The 21,409-nt window shown below is 43.9% G+C and overlaps 1 long non-coding RNA gene across 3 annotated transcripts in view; it reads right to left on the bottom strand.

Annotated features, from left to right (window-relative positions):
- Positions 1-21,409, bottom strand: part of LOC147574985 (uncharacterized) — an 80,975-nt gene that overhangs the window by 22,337 nt on the left and 37,229 nt on the right. For 2 of the 3 annotated variants that reach the window (XR_015242940.1, XR_015242938.1), the window contains exon 4: positions 3,039-3,592. This is a non-coding gene — a long non-coding RNA (uncharacterized LOC147574985). Of the gene's footprint in view, positions 1-1,874; positions 2,488-3,038; positions 3,593-21,409 lie in introns of those variants that run through there. The other variant, XR_015242941.1, reaches the window with a different exon arrangement.

Raw genomic sequence — 21,409 nt, 5'->3', positions numbered from 1 at the left:
CGTGCTGACAGCTCAGAGCCTGGAGACTGTTTTAGATTCTGTGCCTCCTCCTCTCTCTGCCCCTCCCATGCTCATGCTCTGTCTCTCTCTGTCTCTCAATAATAAATAAACATTAAGAAAAATTTTTTTAAAAAATAAGAGCAGGGGCGCCTGGGTGGCGCAGTCGGTTAAGCGTCCGACTTCAGCCAGGTCACGATCTCGCGGTCCGTGAGTTCGAGCCCCGCGTCGGGCTCTGGGCTGATGGCTCAGAGCCTGGAGCCTGTTTCTGGTTCTGTGTCTCCCTCTCTCTCTGCCCCTCCCTCTTTCATGCTCTGTCTCTCTCTGTCCCAAAAATAAATAAACGTTGAAAAAAAAAATTTTTTTTAAAAATAAAAAATAAGAGCAGAAATCAATGAAATAGAATATGGTGAAACAAAAAAAAAAATCAATTAAACTAAAAGCAAACTCCATGAAGAAAAATCAATGAAACTGACAAATCCTTAGCCAAACTGCCAAGTTCAAAGGAGAGAAAACACAATTACCAATATCATAAATGAAAGAGGGGGGTGTAATGATGTACAGCATGGTGACTATACTTAATACCATATTGCACATTCGAGAGTTGCTGAGTAGATCTTAAAAGTCCTCATCACAAGAAAAAAAAAAAAAAAACTGTAACTATGTATTATGACAGATGATAACCAGACTCACTGTGGTGATTATTTCACAATATACACAAATATCAAATCATTATGTGTACACCTGAAACTAATATAATGTCAGTTAAATCTCAATTTTAAGAAAAGAAGTGAAAGAGGGACACTGTTTATAGTCATTAAAGCGGCAATAAAAAAATACTACAAAAGACTTTTGCCCATAAATTCAATGACTTAGATGAAGTAGACAAATATCTTGAAAGATACAAATTAACAAAACTCACTGGAGAAAAAATTAGGAAATCTGAGTATCCCAATATCTGTTAAAGAAAATGAACTTGTAATTAAAAACTTCTGACAGGGGCGCCTGGGTGGCACAGTCGGTTAAGCGTCCGACTTCAGCCAGGTCACGATCTCGCGGTCCGTGAGTTCGAGCCCCGCGTCGGGCTCTGGGCTGATGGCTCAGAGCCTGGAGCCTGTTTCTGATTCTGTGTCTCCCTCTCTCTCTGCCCCTCCCCCGTTCATGCTCTGTCTCTCTCTGTCCCAAAAAAATAGATAAACGTTAAAAAAAAAAAAAAAAAATTTTTAAATAAAAAAAAAAAAAACTTCTGACAAAGAAACCTTCAGACCCAGATATCTTCACTGATAAATTCCATCAAGCATTTAAGGAAGAGATAACATCAATTCTACAAAAACTCTTCCAGGGAAACAAGGAAAACAGAGCACTTCCCAACTCACTTTATGAGACCAGCATTACCTTGTGCCCTAAACCAGACAAACACTTTGCAAGAAACGACAAACTGAGACCGATATCCTTCGTAATACAAACACAAAAATCCATAGTAAAATTTTAGCAAAGAAAAACAGGAAACGTATTAAAAGGAAAACCAAGTGTTAGCAGATCAAAGGAGAAAACCCATACAATTTGCTCAGTAGATGCAGGAAAAGCATTTGATGAAACAGTTTTATAAAGTTAAGGACATACATACCACAGATTCTGCAATTCTACTCATAAGGAAGTTCCCTAGGGGAAGTTAAAACATATGTCTACACAAACGCTAGCATGCAAATGTTCACAGCAGCTTTCGTGGTACTGATCCAAAACTGGCAACAATCCAAACGCGTATTCACAGCAGAATGGACGCACAAGTATCCATACGGTGGAAAACTACTCAGCAATAATAAAAATGACTTATGATACATGCAAAGGCATGGATGAAACTCCACATTCTTATGCTGAGTGACAGGAGCCTAACATAAAAGAGTATATTTGTATGAAACTATAAAAAAGGCAAATCTCTCATGGCAGAAAGGGAGTCACTGGAAGCCCAGGACCAGGGATGGATGGAAAATTGACTAGGAAGGGCAGTGTAGGATGATGGAAATGTGTAAATCTTGACTGTGATACTGATTACATAGGGGTATAAATATGTCAAAAGTCACCAAATATACACCTAAAATGGGTACAGCTTCATATATAAAGCATACCTCAATAAAACTGATTTTTTTTTTTTTTTTACAAAAGCACATCCATGGGGGGGCCGGTTTTCATTGGTCTTGCAGATGGTAGGGATGAGTTTGAGCTGGACCACGGAATTTCTGGCATCACTGGTGAGGTCAGAGAAGCCTGTCTGCTGGGGTTCTGGTGACAGTTTAAATCCCAACAGGCATCTCAGCACAGTACATACAGACAGTGCTGCTGATGTGCCAGCTCAGTGAAAATGTGAAGGTCTCAAATGGGGGGTTTGACTTACAATTTTGTACTTGGGGGGTGTCTGGCTGGCTCAGTCTGTACAGCGTGTGACTCTGGATCCTAGAGTTATGAGTTCAAGCTCCACATTAGGTGTGTAGCCTACTTAGACAGAGAGACAGAGACAGAGAGAGAGAGAGAGAGAGAGAGAGAGAGAGAGGGAGGGAGGCACCTAGGTGGCCCAGTCAGTTAAGCGTCCAACTCTTGATTTCAGTTTGTGAGTTCAAGGCCAGCCATCAGACGCCCAGCGTGGAGTCTGCCTGGAATTCTCTGTCTCCTTCTTTCTCTGCCCTTCCCTTGCTTGCTATCTCTCTCTCAAAAATAAATAAATAAAACTTTAAAAAAGTAATAAAATAAAGTGGGTTCAGAGATGAAAAATGTGTAAAAAAAAAAAAAAAAAGAATCAGGGCACTCCCCCATATTCTGAGAAGGAAAGTAGTGACTTAGGGGGTGACATCCAAATTTTGAATTAGAGAACTTTAGATCCAAACAGATCTCAGTTCAAATTCCAGTCTCCCATTTACTAGCTGGATCAAACCCGACAAACCCTTAAGGACTTTGAGCCTCCTTTGTCTTAACTGTAAAATGGGTATAACGACCCCTGCATCATGGGATTGTCCCAAGGATAACACAAGACCGTGTGTGCACTGTACCTGCAGGCTGTCTACATCGCAGACCATCAGAAATCATCTTGGGGGTAGGAGGGAGTGTGCTGTATCTTGCGGGGCAGATCGTTGTCCCGGACATATTTCATTGCCTTCTCTGGCCTCTGCTCCTGAATTCAATGAACTGCAATGTTGTTTTGGTTACTTATTGCTCAGTATCTTTTCTTCCTCCTTTTTTCTGTTCTTCTTCGTCTAAGTAGAAGAAACTGAGTGCTCAATGGTAGTTTTCTGGTGCAACCAATACTCTTCACCAGCTTTATAACTAAAGGCGAGGGTGGTGGTGGCAAGAACACCAACTGACACAGTAGTAACATTGTTGACATCCAATCCCACCTACGCAGACAGGTTCCGCCCTCTTTAGAAGTAGCAAAGGGCGGGGAATGCAACAGATTGCCACAGCCTCTGGCAACCTAAGCGCACGCACAGAAGTCACTAGAGCCGCGACTGCCGCTGTCTCCCCATCCAGAGCGTTCTCCCACCATGGCCTGGGCAGGCAGGACAGATGAGGGGATGAAGTTTATTCTCACAGGTCTTGGCTGTGCCTGGAAGAGAAATAACAGGCAGATACACTTGCAAGGCGCTTTCAAACTCCAGCCCAAGGCACCTCTTTATCTGAACCTCACACTCTTCCTGTAACTTCAGTAACTGGCCCCTTCCAACCTCTTCAAATGCCATTCACCTCCTTCCTCTAGGTGGCGCTCATAAGCCACAGATTACTATTGCTGATTACTTCATCTCTAGGGGTTTTGCACATCACAATGTTATTAGCATAAAGAGGTAAACTTAGGAAGCCAGAAAAGAGACTCACACCATGTGTCCTTAGCCAAGACCCCAGGTCATATTCCACAAGTGTCCTTGGCTCACTTCCCTTCTGTGGTCACAAGAAAGTCCAAGCTTCACAGCTTTCTATCCAAACAAATACATTTCATGTCTGTATATAAATGTCTGTATTCTGATACTATAGATTTATCTTAAGATTGATTCTATTCTTCAAATAATATCAATCTTCAAATAACATCAATAATGGCCAAGCCTTACTGAGCACTGCTATGTCCAAAAAAGTGTGCTAAGTATGAGACACACAATTTCACGTAATCCCTACAACATTGTATGAGGTAGTTACCATTATTATCACTACACAGAAAGGAAACTGAGGCTCTGAGACGTTGAGTGACTTGCCCAACTAGTAAATAATAGAGGAGGTATTTGAACCCAGGTCTGTTCTAATTATTATTCCTGTCACCATTCTGTCATCACTGGTTCTAAAGCAGTGGAGAACCTTTTCTCTTAGCCCCTGTGGTGTACAGACGGTTATTTGGTGATCAAGACACATGATTTCCTATTGATACACAGATAAGTGTCCTTCTCTGTGTTGACAATGTGGCCCTACCCTTCAGGTCCAAGAAGGGTCTCAAGCAGCAATTTAACCTGGTAGTTACTGCCAGAGAGAAAAGGAAACTAGTCATTCAGATGAAATACAGTGCCATTTTTCATCCGTATCTTTGGTATCCTGATGCATGATGGTAATGATTCTGTTTGCTAGGTGTGGCAATTGGCTGGGCTTTGACCCAGATGGAACCACCTGGGTTCAGTGCCCTGGAGAGGCACTGTGAGGCACAGCAGGGCTCCCAGGGTCACTTGTCTCAACTTTCCTGACTATGCTCTGATTCCCCTGCTCCCTGCTGTAAACCTTGGGGGCTTCTCTGGGGTACCTGTAGCGTCCGTGGGAGAAAAGTCTTAAGCTCTTTCCTGAGGAGAGCTGGCTCTCAATCTGCAAGTTCCCAGTGTCCCTCCAAAGGGAGCAGGGAGTGGGTAGTGGAGAAGCAGGATTTTATTACAGCAAGACTAATGATGTGCTTTCCTATTAAGAACCAGATATCCTAGTCCTCCTAAATGGCGTAGGCTCAAAATCTAGGTGTTGAGGAAGTCCACAGGAGAGGTGATGTGAGCTAGGGCAGTGGAAAAGGCTTCAGAAGCAGAGAGCTGTAAGCAAAGGGAAAGGATCCCGATAAGAAGGATGCTACTGGCAGAAAATGGATGAAAGATTATGCTGGATGAGAACCAAAGGGAGAGGCTGGAGGCATGCACTGTAGCCAAGGACCCCATGGGAGCCTGAGCATCCAGGCAGAGTGCGTCTGGAATGAATGAGAGGAGGCAGCAGGAAACAGGGCTGTGACGCCAGGGCAGTGATTTCTGAGGATGACCAAACTCGAAGGAGTTGCTGGACAGAAGAGACAGAAAGGCTGGAAGCAACTAGGTGTCAGTTCAATTCAGTTCTGAGACCATCTACCTGGAGATACCATCAGATCCCACAGATAAAGGATGCAGTCCTACAAGACCGCCCCCCCTTCAGATGCCTGAGCTTCTCACCCACTGGGTATAGATCGGAGGTTCCAGCAACCCCCTCCTCAGGTTCGATTTATTTGCTAGAGCAACTCACACAACTCATTTTACTTACTAGATCACCAGTTTATTACAAAAGTATACAACTCAAGAACAGCCAGACGGATGAGGTGTAGAGGGCAAGGCGTGAAGAAAGGGCTTGGGGCTTCCATGCCCTCTCCAGGCACCCAAACTTCCACCCGTTTGCCATGCTGGGGGTTCTCCAAACCCCATCTTTTTGGGTTTTGACAAAGGTTTCATTTAAGACTGACTAAATCATCGGCCACTGACAACTGCTCCAACCTCCAGTCCCTCTCCCCTCCCTGAGGTCAGAGGGTGGGACTGAAAGTTCCAACCATGGGATCACAAGGATGGTTCTTGGTTCTGCTGCCAACCAGCCCCTGTCCTTAGATGTTTTCCAAAGGTCACCTCATTAACATAACAAAAGACATATCACTGGCTCTCAGCACCTAGGAAATTCCTAGAGTTTTAGGAGCTCTGTGCAAGAAATGAGAATGAAGTTCAAATACATATTTATGATACCTCACAATATCACAGGAGACAAGTGCCATCATTGTGTCACCTTGTCACCTAGGCCTAACACAATCTAACGAAGCTCCTTAGAGACACAGCAAAGGTCACCTGCAGACAATGGGTTGCAGTTGATTTGCATGATGTAAAACACTGATCTGTAAAATCGTGTCCCCACCCTGCCCCTTTCCTTGATAAAACAGCTGGAAGCTTCCTTTAGGTTCACTGGAAATGAGGAATTGAGGGAGGCAAGATTGTCTGCCTTACTCTGAAGCCCAAACTCCAGACACCTCTGTTGAGTACAGGGCTACCCAATGTGGAATACACTAGCCTTTACAGTAGCTATTTACATTTAAATTTAAATTAATGGAGGGGTGCCTGAGTGGCTCAGTAGGTTAAGCATCTGACTCTTGATTTTGGCTCAGGTCATGATGTCACAGTAATCAGATCATGCCAGGTGTGGAGCCTGCTTGGGATTCTCTCCTTCTCTCTCCCTCTACCACTCTTGGGCTCGCTCTCTCTCGAAAAAAATAATAATAATAAAATTAAAAAATTAAATAAATAAATAAAACAATAAATTAAAATTAAAATCGAGTAAAATTAAAAATCCACTAGGGGCGCCTGGGTGGCTCAGTCGGTTAAGCATCCGGCTTCAGCTCAGGTCATGATCTTGCGGTCTGTGAGTTCGTGCCCTGCGTTGGGCTCTGTGCTGACAGCTCAGAGCCTGGAGCCTGTTTCCGATTCTGTGTCTCCCTCTCTCTCTCTGCCCCTCCTCCACTAATGCATTCTCTGTCTCTCTCTGTCTCTGTTAAAAATAAACATTAAAAAAAAAACGTTTTAAAATTAAAAAAAGAAAAGAAAGAAAAAAGAAAAGGGGCGCCTGGGTGGCTCCGTCGGTTAAGCGTCCGACTTCAGCCAGGTCACGATCTCGCGGTCCGTGAGTTCGAGCCCCGCGTCGGGCTCTGGGCTGATGGCTCGGAGCCTGGAGCCTGCTTCCGATTCTGTGTCTCCCTCTCTCTCTGACCCTCCCCCGTTCATGCTCTGTCTCTCTCTGTCTCTCTCTGTCTCAAAAATAAATAAACATTAAAAAAATTAAAAAAAAAATCCACTTCCTCGGTGATAACAGTCACATTCCAAGTGCCCAATAGCCACATGCGGCTAGTGGTTACCATGTCAGAGAGTGCAAATATGGAACATCTCCATCCTTGTGCAAGTCCTCCGGGACGGCCTGCAATGTGATGCCTGTCACTTAGACACCCAGGCGTGATGCAAAGTCACTGCCTTGCCTCACTTTCCTCACCGCTACCCAGTCCATTCACTAAAGTAGCCCCAAATGCTTCTTTAGGGAAGCATGACCCCGACCTGTGTTTCTTTGCTTTCTGCCATCTCTCTTCAGTCTCCAGGAGTGCAGCATGAAGGCTCATCACAGAGTCACAAGAATGAGATTTGAGCACTAAGAATGCATGTCCCAGCCTCCCCGTACACACACTGGCTGCCCAGCAGGAAACCTGCAGTGAACGAGGTCCCCAGCTGTGGCCCCAGGCAAAGGGGCAGCTTGGACATCACTGATATTTCACCGGAATCAGAGTGTGCTCTCGGCCCCCAAGCCTGTTATGTGATAGCCAACTGTCCTTGGAAACAAGGCCTTTGCTGGCTTCTGGGGGTTTAGGGTTTTCCTTAAGCTCTGGATTCCTCTTGGCTTCTCTACACTTGGAGCTTACATCTGAAAAAGCAACCTCATTCTCTGGTCAGCTACCATGTGGTTTCTTTCTACAAATAAACTTTGCTGAAGGAATGTTCTGAGCACATGGCCTGTTGTCCCCCTTCCTCACCCCCAGCAGCATCTAGGCTGGGCCTCCTATACCATCAGAGACACACTCCCCCCAGGATACCCAGTTCCTTTCCTGTGAATCCCCCACTCTCAGGACCCAGCATGGAGGCTACCCCCTGCTTTCCCTATCTCAGCCTCAGCAGCCAGCTCCATGTTGCAAACTGTCCATCTCTGGTCCAAACATAGCCTCCTGACACTAGTCTTTTCCTGCTGGCTGTGGGTCCTGCTTAGCTTATTTTTCTGTGACCTCCACCCCCCAACCCCATACTCCGGGGGGGTGAGGAGGGGTCACCATCATGACCTCTGACCCATGCCAGTTGCCCCATGATGAAGTAGAAGTCAAGATGTCAAAGCTCTTCCTAAGCCAGTTATTGGTGGCCTAAGCCAGTATTATATTGTATGTACATTCCAAGCCCCAAGCTGCTGTGACCCCGACCATGGTTGTCTCTTTTCCTTGGGTATCGTCTCCAGCAGAGAAACTGACTATGTCCCTTCCTCTGGGTTTGCTTCTCCATATCAGACGTAGTATGACAGGACATTTCCAATGGACACACCTTCCCTATCGTCAGCCCCTCAGGTAGGGCTTCTGCCCATGTGACTCTGGTCCCTCTCGCATCTAGGAGGCTGGACTTGGGTTACCCTTTAGACGTGCAAATAGCAGGCAGTAAGGACCCTTTTCCTATCTGATAACACATAGAAAGCAGACAAAGGCTTGAAGGAATATAAGTAGGATGAGGACAATGCCATGAAGAAAGGTTGACTGTAAGTAAAGATATTTGCAAAACATTTGCTCGTGAGCCACCGTCCGTCTGTTCTGCTGCCATAAAAACAGCCCACACTCGGGGCGCCTGGGTGGCGCAGTCGGTTAAGCGTCCGACTTCAGCCAGGTCACGATCTCGCGGTCCGGGAGTTCGAGCCCCGCGTCAGGCTCTGGGCTGATGGCTCAGAGCCTGGAGCCTGTTTCCGATTCTGTGTCTCCCTCTCTCTCTGCCCCTCCCCCGTTCATGCTCTGTCTCTCTCTGTCCCAAAAATAAATAAACGTTGGAAAAAAAAAAAAAATTTAAAAAAAAAAACAGCCCACACAAGCTGATAAGAAAATTCTCAATGAAAACCTTGAAAAATGGGCAGAATTTATGAAAAGGCAATGCTCACACTCATACAGAGATGCACCCACAAGATAAGTGAAGTATCTAAAATGGAATGTGTTCAATTTCACTGACTGCTGGTGAAATAAAATGCAAGTAAGTATGAGAAGCCAATTCTCACCCATTAGATTGGCAAAATATTAAAAATAATGATCATTCCCAGTGCTGGCAAGATGTTTTGTCAAGAACTGCAACGGGTCTGGAATGTTATCCCACTTGCATAATTTTTGCACTTTATATATGAATACCATAGAAACACAAGGCACTTGGATGGGGGAAAGCATTCTTTACTGATGCAAGCAGATGAATGGTCAGAGTAAACTGCAGGATCAGTCCCTGACACTAGACCCATCGGCGATGCTATGAGAGCCACAGCAATTCTCTCATGAGTGGCAGGTTTCACTCCATAGACAAGGGATGGGAAAAAGGATTTCCTCTATTTGCACATAGGAGAGAGGCAACCATCCCCTCCTCTCTAGAAAGGCGGGAGAAAAAAAACCTTTGCTTTTTGGAAAAAGGATGGGAAGGGTCCTGGATTCTCGCTCTAACCTTTGGAACATAAAAACATCTCTCCAAGCGCCAGCTAAACCCAGTGTCTCAAGCTTTTACAACCAAAAGATGTCACCAAGGTCTGGGCTTCATTCCTTTTGAAATGTAAATACCTGGGAGAGAGCAGTCCAGTATTCCTGACACTTTGGAAGCTTAACAGAAATCTAGTCCAGGCTATAATCATTTGTCTCTCTTGGGGAGATAAGAGAAGTTTTATTACCCCTTTAAACTAGAGAAATTAACAAAAGGCTACAGATGTAATTCTCATAGTGTGTGAAAAGCAAAATGTGCCTAGGAGAAGTGACGTCAAACATTCCCTGCCTTTATATCACACACATTCCTCTGTCTCAGGAAGTTGGAGCTTTTTACAGGAATGCTGAGAAGTCCAGAGAAGGTTTATGTCCCCACAAAGGGTTGGAGAGAGAAAAGAGCATTCTTGGGCTTTGCTGATAGAATGTGAATTGCGATAGCTCTTTACGGAAGTAATCTAGCAAATCTACTCTGACCCCACACCTTCATACTCTAGAAATCCCACTTATGGAATGTAACAAATAGAAATGAAGCTCCAAGTTGAAAGAATACACATGTAAGAATACAAATTGTGGGATTGATAGAAATGGTAACAAATGGAAAACAATCAAAATGCCCATCAGTAAGAAATACAGTGTAAAGTGCTGAAACAGTTATACCATGAAATATTATTTTTTAAATGGTTATTCTATATCTTAACCTGGAAGAATTTCCATTATATAGTTAAGTGACAAAGGTAGATGCAAGAGATATACAAAATATCCATTTTGTAAAACAATGAAAAAACCAACATGTACATATTTGGTATGTGTACATGATTATTTAACCAAGGAGAAAGATGTGGAGGGACAGACCTTTTTTTTTTTACTGTTTGTTTATTTTTGAGAGACACAGAGTGCAAGCCAGGGAGGGGAGAGAGAGAGGGGTACAGAGGATCTGAAGCAGGCTCTGTGCTGACAGCAGAGAGCCCCATGTGGGGCTTAAACTCACAAACCATGAGATCATGACCTGAGCCAAAGTTGGATACTTAACCGAGCCACCCAGGTGCCCCTGGCCGGGGGGGGGGGGGGGGGGTGGGGTGGGGAATAGACTTTTAATAGGAATTGCCTTTGGGAGAGCGGAGATGGGAAAGGAAAGAGGACGGTAAGGTTTAAATACAGCAAAACAGAAATAGGCATGGCCCAATACCAATGGAAAATTTAGGACGTAAAATTCACTCTATGGTATTGCTGTGAGTATATACAAATTGGATCTGTTCATGAGCAAGGACTAGAATAAGATATCAACACATGAGAATATGGGGGACTCAGATTTATTTATTCACTCAACAAATATATTGAAACTGTATTCTGCTAGGCACTCTTCTCATCCCTGGAGAGATAATGCTGGACAATACCCTTGAGCTCATGGAGTTTTTATTGTCTACGGGGGAAATAGTGGCTTATGGCAAGAAATCAGTGTATCAGAAAATTTCAGGTGGCAATAAGTGCTAAGATCAAAACTCAAACAAGGACCAGAGCAACTGGGCTGCTGTTTAAAACAGGGTGATCCGGGAAGGGCTCTCGTCTGAGCAGAGACCTGAACAAAGCTGGGAAGCAATCACATCCTTTCTCATCCACCCACCCTCCCCACCCCGACCCCCAGCAAGTATCAACAGGCTCTCAGCCTCTCCTTTTGTTACCATAGCCGGGTTCTTGGACCTGACAAGGATAGAGATGAGGCTGACCCATAGGTCAAAGGCACAGGCAGGGCTTTATTGGGTCAACAGCGCCTACTGAAGGGAGACACAGCACCAACAGAGAGTGAGTGGTTAGGTTGGCCTCCCTAACAACCGGGAGGCCCCGCTTATGTAGAGAAAGTTCCCACGGACAGTTCCCACTCAGGTTCTACTGAGGTCCATTATGTTAATAAGGGACAGAAAAGTGCCTCGTCGTGGTTGGTGGATATTGGCAAGCAGCTCAGGCAGCTCATTGTTCAGGAGGCTGTTTTTCAGGTTTGTGGAGCCTCTGTTCATTTTTGCACATCCACCAGGTATGGCTGCAGCTATTGGAGTTTTTTATGTTTTTTTTTTTAAAGGTTTATTTATTTTTGAGAGAGAGAGAGAATGAGCAGGAAAGGGGCAGAGAGAGAAGGGCACAGAGGATCCAAAGCAGGCTCTGCGCTGTCAGCAGTGAGGCCGATGTGGAGCTTAAACTCACAAACCCTGAGATCATGACCTGAGCTGAGGTTGGAGGCTCAACGGACTGAGCCACCCAGGCGCCCCTGCAGCTATTGGTTTTAAGTCTGGCTTGTCCATTGGGCCACATCCTGGTTCTGCTCTGTAAGAGAAGCAATTGAGCAAGAACAGCCAACAGGAAGTACCCCAGGTGCATAACATTTTTCACTTGGGGCTTGTTCCCTGGTCCCTGACTGTCCCACCTTCATGGTTTATTTCTGGACCCTGTCTTAGAAGACTCAAGTCGGAAGGTCCGAAAACCAGACACAGCCCTCTTCTGTGCCACGTAGTTAGCATGGGGTGGGGGCGGTGAGTCCATACCTACCTTCCTCCTAGAAACATACACCATGGTATGCACCGTATAGTATGCATAGAATAAAACTGTTCCGGAGGCAGTAAGATGTCATAGTGGAAAGTATGCGATGCAGAATCAAGCATTCTGGATTCAAATCCTGGCTCTCCCACTTCCTAGCTGCATGGCCTTGGGCAAGGTATTTAACCTCTGTAAACTTATTGATAAGATGGGAGACAATAATTCTACCTACTCCCATAGAGTTAGTAAGCTAAAACATTTTTTCAATGTTTTATTTATTTTTGAGAGAGAGACAGAGCTCAAGCGGGGGAGGGGCAGAGAGGAGGGAGACCCAGAATCCAAAACAGGCTCCAGGCTCTGAGCTGTCAGCATGGAGCCCGACATGGGGCTCAAACTCATGGACTGTGAGATCATGTCCTGAGCCGATGTCAGACGCTCAACCGACTCAGCCGCCCAAGTGCCTGGTCCATAATAAGAGCGAAAAAAAAAAAAAAAAAAGCTTTTGCAAGAAAATGCAATAGGAAAAAAATCTCTTCAACAGTGGTGTTGGGAAAACTAGACAGCTGCATGCAAAAAAATGAAACTGGACCACTTTCTTATAGGCTACACAAAAATAAACTCAAGATCGATGAAAGACCTAAATGTGAGACGTGAAACCATAAAAGTCTTCGAAGAGAGCACAGGCAGCAATTTCTATGACATTGGCCATAGCCATATTTTTCTAGATATGTCTCCTGAGGCAAGGGAAACAAAAGCAAAACATAAACAATTAGTACTACATCAAAATGAAAAGCCCTGTACAGCAAAGGAAAAAAATCAACAAAACTAAAAGACAACCCACTGGGAGAATATATTTGCAAAAGATATATCCAATAAGGAGTTAATAGCCAAAATACATAAAGAACTTATACAACTCAACACACACACACACACACACACACACACACACACACAAATAATCCAATTAAAAATGGACAGAAGGGGCGCCTGGGTGGCACAGTCGGTTAAGCGTCCGACTTCAGCCAAGTCACGATCTCGCAGTCCGTGAGTTCGAGCCCCGCGTCAGGCTCTGGGCTGATGGCTCAGAGCCTGGAGCCTGTTTCCGATTCTGTGTCTCCCTCTCTCTCTGCCCCTCCCCCGTTCATGATCTGTCTCTCTCTGTCCCAAAAATAAATAAAAACGTTGAAAAAAAAATTAAAAAAAAAAAAAAATGGACAGAAGATGTAAACGGACATTTCTCCAAAGAAGACATACAGATGGCCAACAGACTCATGAAAAGACACTCAACATCACTCATCATCAGAGAAATGCAAATCAAAACCACCATGAGATACCACCTCACACCTATCAGAATGACTAAAAGACACAAGAAACAAGCATTGGCAAAGATGTGGAGAAAAAGGAACCCTTGTGCACTGTTGGTGGGAATGCAAACTGGTGCAGCCACTGTGGAAAACAGTATGGAAGTTCCTAAAAAAATTTAAAATAGAACTACCATATAATCCAATAATTCTTCTGGGTATTTACCTGAAGAAAACAAAAACACTAATTAGAAAGGATATATGCACCCCTCTGTTTATTGCAGCATTATTTACAATAGCCAAATTATGGAAGCAGCCCCGTGTCCATCGATAGATGAATGGATAATGAAGATGTGGTATATATATATAATGGAATATTATTCAGCCATAAAAAAAGAATGAAATTTTGCCATATGCAACGACATGGAAGGATCCAGAGAGTACAAAGCTAAGCGAAACAAGTCAATCAGAGAAAGACAAATATCATATGATTTCACTCATATGTGAAATTTAAGAAACAAAACAAATTAACAAAGAAAAAAAAAAGACAAACCAGGAGACAGATTCTTAACTATAGAGAATGAACTGATGGTCACCAGAGGGGAGGGGAGTGGGGGGATGGGTGAGATAGGTGAAGGGGATTAAGAGCACGGTTATCAGGATGAGCCCTGAGTAATACAGAGAATTGTTGAAGCATGATTATTGTACACCTGAAACGAAGATAACACGGTCTGTTAATTATTTAAATTAAAAAAGTAAAAACTAAAAGTAAATTAAAAAAAAAAAACCCACACAGGAGGCACCTGGGTAGCTCAGTCAGTTAAGCTTCCTACTCTTGATTACAGCTCAGGTCACGATCTCGGGGTTCGTGAGATCAAGCTCCGCGTCAGGCGGGCTCACTGACAGCCCAGAGCCTGCTTGGATTCTCTCTCTCTCTCTCTCTCTCAAAATAAATAAATAAACTTAAAAAAATAAAACCCACACAGAACCAAACCAAATATCCTTTAAAAAATAGCTTTTATTTTTGCTATGACTGTTACTATTTATTACTATTGCTCTGGCTACTTGCAGAAGGGTCAGCAGCCCTCTCACAGGGTTGACTCATACGGAATTTGTAGAATTCTGAGGGCCTGCCCGGTTAAAACTTGACAGATTGTTGCTTCTCTTCTCTTAGCACTCAGCTGTCTCTCGTTGGCAGGGAAGAAGGGGGAGCAAGGCAAAGCCAGTAGTGAGGCACTGCTATTTTGAACCATGCAGTCTACACAGCCTTCTCTGAGGAGGTGATATTTGATGTGAAAGAAGTAAACAGACAAAGCTTATTAAGAAAATGAGCTTGTATGAAACAATATGTACCCAACTTGAAGATACTTCTGGAATTCACTCTTAACCAAATCAATGAAACACGAAAAAATATTTTACCTCTGGAATATGCGTCATAGGATGAATAAAAAAGTAATTTGTGTTAATGTTCTCCTTTAACCTTTTATTTTATTTTTAATTTTTTTAATGTTTATTTTTGAGAGAGACAGAGACAGAATGCAAGTAGATTAGGGGCAGAGAGAGAGGGAGACACAGAAGCAGAAGTAGGCTCCAGGCTCTGAGCTGTCAGCACAGAGCCCGACGCGGGGCTCAAACTCATGAGCTGTGAGATCATGACTTGAGCCTGAAGTCAGACGCTTAACTGACTGAGCCACTGAGGCGCCCCGATCTTTGTTCTTTAAAGAAACAGAACAGGGGCCCTTGGGTGGCTCAGTCGGTTAAGCAGCCGACTTCGGCTCAGGTCGTGATCTCGCGGTCCGTGAATTTGAGCCCTGCGTCAGGCTCTGTGCTGACAGCGCAGAGCCTGGAGCCTGTTTCAGATTCTGTGTCTCCCTCTCTCTGACCCTCCCCTGTTCATGATCTGTCTCTCCCTGTCTCAAAAATAAACGTTAAAAAAAATTTTTTTAAATAAAAAATAAAATATCAGATGAAAATCATTTTTGTATGTTACTGAAATATATAATCTTATCACAACACATTGATTTATAATTAACAAGCTTTGTATTTTTTAGTATGTCAGGTTTTTTAAACAGAAAATCTCTGAAATTTTGGGTATAACCCTATCACAGAAAAATGATTCCTTGTTTACTATTATGGTCACTCATCATTTTAAAACAAATAAGGTTATGAAAAATTACTTTTCAGATTTTCAAAAAGAATAACATGAGTTGAAGAATCCCCAAGAATTCCAAGAAACTGCCATTTTGTTGTTGCTGTTCTTTAATCCCTAAGATAAATATCTACTGGGAATTTGGATGCATTGCTTTCTAGTGGGAGGAGACACACAATAACATGGAAAAAATGAATACCTCAGAAAATGTTGGGTCGTGTTAAGAGCTATGAAGAAAAATAAAGCCGGGTAAGTGGCTACAGAGAAATGAGGGTTGCTGTTCTAAATAGGCAGATGGCAATGATGAGGAAAAGAAACAGAAAAAGACAGTGTAAGACATCTGAGGAAGTCTTTGAGCAATCACAAAGGAAGCAATGATGGACCAGGGGGGTGTTTGGGGGTGTTCCTGCAGGGAGGGGAGGAAGGTGCCTTGCAGGTGCCAGGCACTGCATGCCAAGAGGAAGGGCAGCTCAACCCACCTGAGCGCCTGAGTGAGCTTAGAAAGGTCAAGGAGCTGGGTGTGGCTGAAGTGCGGGAGAGGGGCAGGTTGGGATAGCCAGGGAGGTGGACCGGGACAGATACAGAATGCCTTGCATACCATGCTTGGGAGGTCAGCTTACAGGAAACCACGAGATCGTATCCTGGATCTGATGTGGTCAATTTTGTGGAAGATGCCTCAGGCAGCAGCACGACTGATGGACTGAAGGCTTCCTTCCCCAAATCCCTGCCAGGATTTGCACAGGCCACAGCAGGACACATCCTAATGTTCCTGCCTTTGCCTTCCCACTTCCCACTTTTACTCTGCACCAGGCTTGTGCTAAGGGCTGTGTCTATAAACACAGGAGGACCTGGGCCTCATTTTTAACCAGAAGGAATATAGAGGTCTTCAGGGAGAGGCAGACAGATAAAGAAAACAAAACCACCAATGGTTAGAGGTGCTGGGACAAAAATGCGAGACTCACTCAATGGCTCTCCGAAGCAGGTAATAGGGAGAGTGAGGATGGGGTGTGTTAAACATGGGTCCAGAGTAGAAGTGACACCTGAGCTAGATAGGAAGGAAGTACTGGCCAGGCAAAGCGGAGATGCAGTGGAAGTGGAAGATTAAGTCAAAGAGCACCAAGGCTGGAACACCACCGGCCTTTAGAACAAGGTACCTGGTGGAGATTGCTACAATGTGGGGTAAGACTGAGGTCAGAGATCCAACAGAACCCCGTGCAACTAGATGAGGGACCAGCGTCCACTAGATAATTATAATCAGGGAAGAAATCTGATCTAAATCTAAGTTTTTAAAAAATTATGTTAATAGTAGTATAGAGGATAGATTTGGAGAGGGCATATTTTTAAGCTTACAATAAGATATACCTAATGTTTTAATACCATGGTGAACTCCAAAGAGTTCAAAGCTTTGGAATCCAATGATCTCAACCAAAGTTCATGCTCTGTTACTTCCTGGTTGTGAGCCCTCAAGCAGCTCACTTAAATACATTGAGCCTCAGTCTCCCCATCTGTAAAATGGGGATAATAACCCACTGTGCAAGGTTGTTAGGAGGATTGAATGAATCCATTCGGGTGAATGCACCTTGTAAACTTCACATACCCACACGAATGCACAGATTTGTTGTTCTGCCCTGAAGGACATTTTCTGTCAAGGTGTTATTAGAGTCGAATAACATTAATGATAATGTTCAATGTCTATGAAGTTAAACAGGGAATATGGAAATGGCTGAGGTGGTTTTTTTGTTTTGGGGTTTTTTTTATTTGTTTTTTTTTTTTTGTTTGTTTTGTTAAGGTGATAAGATGGACTGGATGGAGAGGGCTGGGCCTTGGAGTTCAAACAGACCCAGATGATGGGGCATTATTGGCTCATTGGCAAGGGTAGACATAGGAGTCCAGACCAGAAGATCAGTAAGAGAGGGAAGGCAGAGGCAGAAGTAAGCGTCACAAGCCAAGGTCCAAACTAAGTACAAGGTCCAGGTGCCCATCTAGGCAGCAAAAAGCAGCAATCGGCATAGACCCACAGGGCAGAGATCTGAGCCACCAGGGTAGGTGGTATGGGAAGAGTGGGATGGCTCTTGAAGAGCCCCCTCTACAAAAATGTGGGTTTGTTCATTCAGCAAACATATATTCAGTGTCAATGACATTTAAGGGTCGAGAAATACAAAGTCACATGAGTGAAGGAGCTTATAATCCAATGAGGAAGACCGACACATGGGATCCTGCTAACACAACCTGACAAAAGAAACAACAGAAGGAAACACAGAGTATTCTCGGAACAACAAGAGAAGTGGATAGCTAATCCAGGCTAAGTTAATGTCAGACAATTCTGGAGGATGTGATGACTGAGTGGAGTTCTAAAGGATGAATTGGAGTCAGCCAGGTGAACCAGATACATTTCAAGGGTGAGGGCATTCCAGGCAGCAGGAACAGTGTGAGCAACAGCAGGGAAACAAGAAGCAGGAAACACAGGCAGGTCTAAGGAGGAGTGGCTGCAGGTGATGGATGATGAGAAGGGCGGGGGATGAGACTGGAACAGTGGACCAGAAAGCTTCCTGGTCCAGCCTAGGAAAACTGGGACTTCATCCTGAAGGCCATAGGGAGCCACAGAAATATTAAGCAGGTGAGCGTTAGGACGGGAAGAACATTACTAAGATCCATGTTGCTATGACCGAGGGGACAAAGCAAGGGATTTGGGGATAGAGGAGATGGTGAGCCAGGAAGACACAGAGGAACAAGGCAGGAAGTTGCATTATGCAGAGTTCTCCAGAGAAAGAGAACATATAGGGGCGCCTGTGTGACTCAGTTGGTTAAGCATCCAACTTTGGCTCAGGTCATGATCTCACAGTCTGTGAGTTCGAGCCCAATGTCAGGCTCTGTGCTGACAGCTCAGAGCCTGGAGCCTGCTTTGGATTTTGTGCCTCCCTCTCTCTCTCTCTGCCCTTCCCCCACTCGTGCTCTGTCTCTCTTAAAAATAAACAAACATTAAAAATAATTTTTAAAAAAACAACATATAAATACTTAAAAGCATATATACATACGTATATGAACTTATTATAAGAGATTTATCATAGAGGTTGAAAAATCCCAAGATCTGCAGTTGACAAGCTAGAGACCAAGGAGAGAGCCAATGGCATAGTTCTAGCCCAAGTCTGAAGGCCTAAGAAACTGGAGAACCAACGGTATAAATTCCAATGTGAGTTACAGCCCAAAGGCAAGAGAAAACTGATGTCCCAGCTTGAAGACAGTCAGAGAGACAGAGCAAAATCTCCCTTCCTCCTCCTTTTTGTTCTATTTCAGACCTTCAATAGATTAGGTGAGACCCACCATTTTGGGGAAGGCAATTTGTTTCACACAGTCTACTGATTCAAATGTTAATCTCATCCCAAAACATCCTCAGAGACACACGAAGGATAATGTTTAACCAAATATCTTGGCACCCCATGGCCCAAGCAAATAAATTATGTGACACATAAAATTAACCATCACAGAAGCCCTACCAGAATCAAGGTCACACAATGGAGCATCTCCAGCCGCCTGATGGAATTGAGTGCTGAGACCCCGAATTGATACTTAGAGCGAGGCCAAGTGGGAAGAGGACCATGAAACATGGAGAGAGTGGGAAAAAGAGGTCGGAAGTGAGTAATGGAGCTATTAGAAATTATGATTAAGGTATATATTAGTATTTATAGACAGAGAAAGATGTCAACTCAATATTGTCAAGATAAAAGGATTAAAAGGCAGTATTTCACAATGTGTGTGAAATGATCTCATTTAAAAATATGTTGAGTGGCACCTAGATGGCTCAGTCGGTTAAGCGCCCAACTCTTGATTTCAGCTCAGGTCATGATCTCACAGTTTGTGAGTTTGAGCCCCGCATCGGGCTCTGTGCTGTTGGTGCAGAGCTTGCTTGGGATTTTCACTCTTTCCCTCTATCTCTGCTCCCTCTCTCATAAACAAACAAATAAGTAAAATAAAAATAAAAATATGTTGTGTGTACGTGTGTTGGTGGAGGTACACACACCTAGAGGAAAGTCTAGAAGGATAAGCACATATGTTAATTGCAGAGTTTCTCTGGGTGTTGGAATTCCAAGTGACTTTTACTTTCTTCCTTATGTCCTTCTGAATTATCTTTATTTTCACAGCTGGCATGCGTCATATGTATAAATCAGAAAAATCAATAAAACTATCCATTCTGGGGGAAAAAAATCACATTACAAAACGCAAATGAGAATCTTGCCAATTCATCTTTTGCTTCCACTCTTGGGTAGTTAGTTCCTCACTGATCAAGCTCCTTGACACAACCCACAGGACCTTTCGCGATGTGGCTGGTACATGGGAACAGTGGCTCCTGACCGCTGTTCTAACAGAATAGCTTCCCACCTTGCACTGCCTCCTCTGGCAACCCTGAGCCAGCACATCTGGACACACCCTGCCGGTTGTCTGTGCGAGTCTTTGGCTCCCACTTTCCCTACTAATTCTTTTCCCCTCTTTGTAATGAATGATTACCCTCTACAAGACTCAGTCCAGGGACCTCTCTTCCCAAAAGTCATTTCTTGATCTCCCCGATCTGGGTTTAGTGTCCCTACGTCAGCCTTCCATTTATGCTTGATGCATATCTCTGTCACAGAGCCTTTATACTGAATTACGGGATGTGTGTGTACATGTCTTTCTCCACCATTGGATGTGTCTCTGTCCTCTGTTTCTCTCCAGGGTTCTCGTCCACAGCCAGGCTCAAAGACTTTTGGTTGACTAAATGGACTTTTTGAAGGATCTGTAAGAAGCGAAATCCAGGTTTTATTTTATCATGGTGGGTAATGGCGGGCCAGTGAAGATTTACAAAGGGAAGCTGTTAATACTCTAAGTCACAATAGTAGCCCCTCTCCTCTCTTTCTTCTCCTGTTTTGCCTCCTGCTCTCCTTTTGTTTCCCCCTCCCATCCCCACACCCACCTTCTTCCTTTTCTTTCTAGAGAAGTGTTTCACAAATTTTGGTGAATGGAAGAATTGCCCTGGGAGCCAGCTAAATGCAGTTTCCCAGGCCCTGCTCACAGTTCAAATTTCTTAGATCAGGGATGGGGCCCAAGCATCTGCATCTTCACAAGTGTACTAGATGATTCTGTTCCAACTTTGAAAAATACCATCTTAGAAAATGTAGGATTCTTCATTTCCTTTGCCTACTAACGTTAACTAAGTGAGATGTGAGTGTGTTATCTACAACATTCTCCGTTTCCCGGTCACATTTCCTGATCCCGCAAACTCAAATCCATCTCACTGATTCAACGCATGTTCCAGGATAGAAAGCAGCTTTCGATGTGGCTTAGAGTGTGCACTATGGCTGAGCAGCTGACAACATCTCCCCAAAGCCTTCAGCACACCTGACTCACAAGTGTGATGACTTTGCCTTGTTACCTATATAACAACAGTAATTATGACCATCATCATACCCACTATAGCTGCCATTTATTAAGACCCTACTATGTACCACTCACTGTGCAAAGTGCTTTACTAGCATTATCTCACTTAAGCCTCATAGCAGCTCCATGAGGCATATACTATTATTATCCCCACTATACCAATGAAGAAGCTGGAATTAGGGAGGTTATGACCATGGCCACACACTCATAAGTGGTGGAGTCACCTGAACTCACCTGATCTAACTGCAAATCCCATGGTCTTCCCACTATGGCTCCTGCTAGATAGATATAGATGATTAATAGATAGATCCTATCTATCTAGATGATTAATAGATAGATAATTGGGTGGACGGATGAATAGATTGATGGATGATAGATGGATAGATAGATCGATCGATCGATAGATAGATAGATAATAGGATAAATAGGAAGGAAGGGGGAGAGAAAATGATAAAGGAGAAGACGGAAGAAGGAGGGAAATTGCTTTATGTAATGAACTTACTC

The sequence above is a fragment of the Puma concolor genome, chromosome D4 (genome assembly GCF_028749965.1).
Source record: "Puma concolor isolate L17-30 chromosome D4, mPumCon1.1.hap2, whole genome shotgun sequence".
In the NCBI taxonomy this organism is placed as follows: Eukaryota; Metazoa; Chordata; class Mammalia; order Carnivora; family Felidae; genus Puma; species Puma concolor.
Note: the sequence above shows the minus strand (reverse complement) of the source record. Positions and strands in the feature narration are given on the sequence as shown.